This window comes from Euprymna scolopes, chromosome 46 (genome assembly GCF_053919585.1).
Source record: "Euprymna scolopes isolate OS-2025 chromosome 46, ASM5391958v1, whole genome shotgun sequence".
Classification (NCBI taxonomy): Eukaryota; Metazoa; Mollusca; class Cephalopoda; order Sepiida; family Sepiolidae; genus Euprymna; species Euprymna scolopes.
In genome coordinates this window covers 152,899,483-152,905,918 of record NC_136527.1, presented here as the reverse complement: position 1 = coordinate 152,905,918, position 6,436 = coordinate 152,899,483, and the positions used below count along the sequence as shown (strand labels likewise).

The following is a 6,436-nucleotide window of genomic DNA, read 5'->3' as shown; positions in this document are numbered from 1 at the left end:
CCCAGGTTGGTCCTCCAAACACGACTTGACTTCAGAAACCAAGGCTGCATCATCTGGGGAAACGCTTTCCTTTCCAAAACAACTTCATGGCTGGGAATAAGTGAAAGTCAGAGGGTGCAAGGTCAGAAGAGTAGGGAGGATAGGGAAGAATTTCATAACCACATGCCCGTGCTTCTGATCTGGCGACATGCGAGTTGTGAACCGGAGCATTGTCCTGCAGGAGGAGGGTAGCTTTGCTGATCTTGCCCTGCCTCTTGATTTTGATAGCTTCCCTTCATTTCTTCAAAAGTGAAGTGCAATAGGCTCCTGTAATTGTGGTACCCATTGCCAGGAAATCTGTCATCACTGCTCTGTCCTGGTCCCAGAACACTGTGAGCATGACCTTGCCAACGGAGGGCTGCACCCTTGCCTTCTTTGGACGTGATGATTCCACGTGCTTCCACTGCATTGACTGGGCTTTGGTCTCTGGATCATAGTGTGTAATCAGTCTTTTGAAAAACTTTGTCTTATCTTCTTGGCACATCTCCAAATTTATCCTCGAGCACTCAACGCATTCTCGCTTCTGGAATGGTGTGAACAACCTGGGAATCCATCTGCAGACACCTTATGCATATGCAAATGGTCATGAATGATAGTTTCCACAGACCCTGTACTAATCTTGACATCTTGGGCTATTTGTCGAATAGTAATGCGCCGATCTTCCAAAATGGCAGCCTCAAATTGACGGACAGATGCCTCATCAAAGGCAGAATGGTGCGACCACGTCTGCGAGCTGTTTACACAGACTTCAAGCCATATTTGAATTCACAGTACCAGCGTTTTTCAAGGTTATATGATGGGGCATTATCACCATAAGTTTCTTTCATTTCATCAAAACTCTCCTGTGGTGTGCGTCCTTTCAAATACAAAAACCGGATCACTGTTTGACATTCAACCGGCTCCATTTCACACCTGACTCATTTCAAACACCTGTAAAGCAGAAATCACAATTAGTTCAGAGCAGTAATTTGCCACATAACCCGTAGAGATATAAATCATTGCACATGCAAAATTTCATCGAAATCCCACAACTGGAAGTGGGCCAGGGGCATTACTTATTGCACGCCCTTGTCTGATTAAAACTATATTTCTTGTTTTTTTTTTCAAAAAGTTAGTAATCATATGTAATTCTTTTTAATTTAATAAAATTTGATTCAACAATATTTCTTCTTTTTGCAAAACGATAGTTATCCTATGTAATTCTATTTAATTCAATAAAATATGTTTAAAATATCTTGAAAACTATATTCATTCTTTTTTCAAAAAGATAGTAACCATTTGTAATTCTATGTATAGTAGTCTTTAAACTATATTCTTGAGAACTCGTTCGTCGTCAAGTTCGAAAGTCTGGTTATTTTTCATGTGTCTCTTATGAATGTTTCTAGGTTTTATGAGTTCAATCCAATATATTGACAATAATAATAAAAAAGGACATTAATATGAATTTCATGTATTTTTTTACAGATGTTCCTGCTTGAACGGTTACATTGAATTGAAATAAATCATCATAAACAATAGAAAATTATTGACTCATACCTGAAGAAACAAAGTTATTTTTTGGAAATGTATTTCTACGGATTCTATTATTTAACACATTTTGGAAGATTTATTTGGTGAAATATGTGTTTAATGTACAAATTAATCAAAAGATATAACCAGATAAAATCACAACTGGACAAAAATACGTATTTTGAAAAAAAACTAGGTTTTATATAGTATTAGAAACCGTAACACCAAGAAATATATCTTAGGACGTAAAACAAAGTAAATGATATATTCGTTGAATGGTATACGTGTGTTCTCGAATTTGCTTAAACAACTTTGGATTTAGTAAAAAAATGCGAGGATAAAAGGTATATTATTTAGAACTCAGTTGATAATCTTATTCCAGGATCAATGTTTTAAAACATACAGGTCGATAGATAGGAAACGCCATATTCTTGTGAAGTATGGTGATGTTCTTGTTTTTTAAAAATCAAGGTTAGTTATACTTATAAAAACTCACACTGAGAGCTTTCGGCTGGTTTCAATAAAAAGCAGGGGAAGATTGGCAGCTTGTTAGCTGCCCCACACCCAGCATTAGAATCTTCAAAGAAAGCAAGTGAAAAAAATGGAAGAGCTGCATTCATGTGTAGTGTGTGGTTATTCTTTTTCTCAAAAATAAAACCTAGTAAGACACTGGTTAAAACTACATTCTTGCAAATTTTGTGGAAATTCTTTTTCCAGAAAATCAACCCTAGTTTGACATATGAGTATTCATACTGGTGAAAAAACACATTCTTGTGAAGTTTGTGGATATTCTCTTTCTGGTGAATCAAATTTAGTTGCGCATATGAAAACGCACATTGGTGAAAAGATGCATTCTTGTAAAGTTTGTGAATATTTTTGTACTAACAAAGAAGGGTTAGTTATACATATGAGAGCTCACACTGGTGAAAAACTGTATTCTTGTCAAATTTGTAAATATGTTTGTTCTGATAAATCAAATTTAACCAAACATATGAAAACTCACACTGGCGAAAAGCCACATTCTTGTAAAGTTTGTGGATATTCTTGTTCTTACAAAAGAAGGTTAGTTATACATATGAGAACTCACACTGGTGAAAAACCGTATTCTTGTCAAATTTGTAAATATGTTTGTTCTGATAAATCAAATTTATCCAAGCATATGCAAACTCACACTGGCGAAAAGCCACATTCTTGTAAAGTTTGTGGATATTCTTGTTCTTACAAAAGAAGGTTAGTTATACATATGAGAACTCACACTGGTGAAAAGCCATATTCTTGTTATGTGTGTGGATATTCTTGTTCAGAAAAATCAACCCTATTAATACACAGGAGAACTCACACTGGGGAAAAGCCACATTTTTGTGAAGTGTGTGGATATTCTTGTTCAGAAAAATCAAAGTTAGTGAGACATATGAGAACTCACACTGGTGAAAAGCCACATTCATGTGAAGTGTGTGGATTTTCTTGTTCTGAAAAAGCAACATTAGTGAAACATATGAGGACTCACACTGGTGAAAAGCCATATTCTTGTAAAGATTGTGGAAATTCTTTTTCTCAAAAGTCAACGTTAGTGACACATATGAGAACACACACTGGTGAAAAGCCACATTTTTGTGAAGTGTGTGGATATTCTTGTTTAAAAAAATCATATTTACTGAAGCATATGAGGACTAACACTGGGGGAAAGCCACATTCTTAAGTGTTTAGATTACTTTGTGCACGGATCTCTTCGTTAGAGTAACTTAACAGATGAGAGAATGATTTGCATCCGATAGAATGCCTTATCCCCAGGACAAACAAGATGATAAGAAAATTAAAACAAAGAGTGAAAAGCAATATTCTTGTGCAGTGTGTATTCAAAAATCAAATTTAATAACACATGAAATGTCACTCTGATAAATCCAATGCTGACATTCTTGAATCCTTAACGTCTCTCTTTATCCGATCAACCTGGCATTAGGATACTTTTAACTAGAAATAAATCCTGACCAAATATTCAAATTCACATCGCATTCACAACCCAAATAAAATCTATTTTCTATGGTTAATTCACATTAACTTTTACGAGAAATTCTCCAAGTGAGGTTTCCTCAAGTAATACTCCACCAGAAGAAATAAATTCTTGTGCTGGAATCCAGTAAGACCAAGAGTCTAAAATTAAAGAGATACTACAAAATATAAAAATGGATAATTAGAAAAATGATGTCCTGCCTGAGAGATAAACGACTTAAATGTAACATTCGAATATGTATCTGATATAGAAATCAAGTGTTTTCCCCAGATAATGTGTCCCTTGATTTCTGAGAATTTCACCTAAAGGAAAATAAAACGAAAATGAAAACATGTTTATAAATTTTGTGAATATTGAATCTCAGAAATCATATTTGTGAATACCAGCCTCATACCCAAGATGTCCAGATAAATACAACAACCTACAAATTCTTCACTGTTCTGGTAGTCGACGTTATATATGACCGTCTATCTGTGAACTGCCTTGAAAAAGCGCTGGCATGGTGCAGATGAAATGCCAAGGACCAGTTTCTGCTCAAGACCAACATCTTAGAATACTGTAGGAAGATGCAAAGAAATCTTACTATCTTATGCACCGATTAGTATAAGGCATTTGTACAGTGTGCTACAGTCATTTTTACTTTGGTGCTTTGAAATATGATCCACCCGGTAATCCAACAAACACTGGTAGCTCACATCCAGATGTGGAAAACCACCATATTACGAAATCACAATAGAAGAAAGACAATCATCTCTCATGTAACGTCAAGAGGGGAATATTCCAATGTGACAGCTTGTTTCTCTTATTTTTTTTTGTATAGCAATAGTTACACTCAGCAATCTTCTGAATAACAGTTGGAGCGCTTACAAATTGAATGAGAAACGTCGTTGAGATCCAAGCAAGACAATGAACCATCTTCATTTCATGAATGACCTTAAGTCTTATGCCAGCTCTACAGATATTATAGAATTCGAATGTGCCGGAAAAAACCTATACAGAGACAATTATTTTTCTCAATTCTGTGTGCCATTTTTTCCTTGTATCCATTAAAATCTTTGTAAAAAAATTAATAGGTTTATTTTTAAAATTTTCGTACCTTAGTTTTACTAATTATGCTGAGACGGTCGATTGGGAAAAAATGAAAGGGAAAGATGGAGCGTTGTAGAGTGGAAGTACCGGGAGAGAGATAAAAAAAAGTGTGAGATGAGGATAGGTTAAGAGATATTAGGACAAAGAGATTGAAATAGAGATAGTGGATGAAAGCGGGATGGAGATGTAGGAAGAAAAAAGTAACAGATATTTGGAGATTTAAAGATAGACTCAATTGTATAGAAAATAGATGAGGAGTTATGAAGAGGGATAGGAGAGAGAAAAAGAAGGAAGGAGAGACCAATGTATTGTGAAAAACAAACAGATACTACACATTTATATCTCTATCAATAACTATTTCCCTATTTTTTTCTGAAACTACAGAAAAATCAAATATATAACTTCCTCTCCCTTTTAATAAAACATTACCAGACTCATCACAATTTACTTTGGAGAGAATTCTGTCTTTTCACGGGTAAACCCCAACATCCACCTTTTATGAAATAATTATTTTGGCAACCAAATAAGTCTGAACGCATCATTCAACTTGGCTTAGCTGTCCAATTTCCATGGTTATGACTGGTTGTCAACTAATAGACACGAATTCTGATTGGTAGGTTGTTAGCTCTATATCGAGAGTAGACAGTTTGAGTTGTTGGAGGTGAGAGTTGGGTGGATTTCTTATGCTTAACAGATGTTTTGGGCAAATGTTGGTGTTATGGGCATGCAGATTAGATTACCACCAGAACGTAAGAATGAAGGTGATGATAACTGGTCGAGAGAAACGGCTTGTTTTGTGGCGTGTATAGAGATAGGTGATTGTATAGAGACAGGAGATTGGGGAAAAAGGAACGGAAAGTCCTTACATACATCGGTGGTTTTCTTCTCAGAAAATATAGTGTGGAAGGATTTCTAATGTTCATTGCATTATCGGCGTGAGCGCATACGCAGACCCCACACATAAAAATAACGCATCTGAGTCGTTCACATTTGAGACAATCACAAAGGTCGACCCAATCGCAGGGTAATGGAGGCGCCTTATCTTGGAGAAAACAACCTTAATGACCATCGTTTGCCCCTATGCTAGGTAAGTATTGATATTTATTTGCTTTCCTATGAAAAACATTTTTTTTTATTGTGGGTGAAAACCAGCTCCACCAAAGGGGGCATTCTAGAAGATGCAAAAATAAAATTGCCTTAGTATAGAAGTTTCCCCTTCATTTATTAAGGACAAATAAACTTGAGTGTAGTATACTAAACTCTACTGGCCTTTTTTGTTGTGCTCGCCACTGTTTCTATATCCTACCCCAATAATCACCACCGACAGACATTAATAACATACTAACATACCTCCATATGACGCTACTCAATATTAGTCCATCACAATTTTTTCACCAATAATAGCAATTCATAACAAAAAATTACTATTATTTAAACTTATCAACATTTCCACAACAAACTTATATTTTATATGAATATTTAATGTTAAGATCGTTTACAAATCAACAACATAAATTCACGGCAAAGACTTCTATAATTCAAACCAGCGACTAAAGCGGCTATTTGCAAGGGCAGGATTATAAACCGGGCGGAGTTAGGAAGAGAGATAGGTGAGTATCTCTGAGCTGAGCAGGTCGGTCGTCCATGTTGATACCGATTCTGACGAATGTGTTCAAGAATTGGTTTGGCGAGAGTACCATCCCAGGGCAAGTCACCAAGGGAGAAATCACATTGCTGAGGAAAACGGATAGGCATGGAAGGAAAAAATTAAATGATTAAACACATTTT

The 6,436-nt window shown here is 35.7% G+C and overlaps 1 non-coding gene across 1 annotated transcript; it reads right to left on the bottom strand.

Annotated features, from left to right (window-relative positions):
• Positions 1-5,578: 5,578 nt before the first annotated feature.
• Positions 5,579-5,743, bottom strand: LOC145271704 (U1 spliceosomal RNA). The gene has a single exon (XR_013866095.1). It is a non-coding gene; the product is annotated as a U1 spliceosomal RNA (small nuclear RNA).
• Between the last annotated feature and the right edge of the window lie 693 nt (positions 5,744-6,436).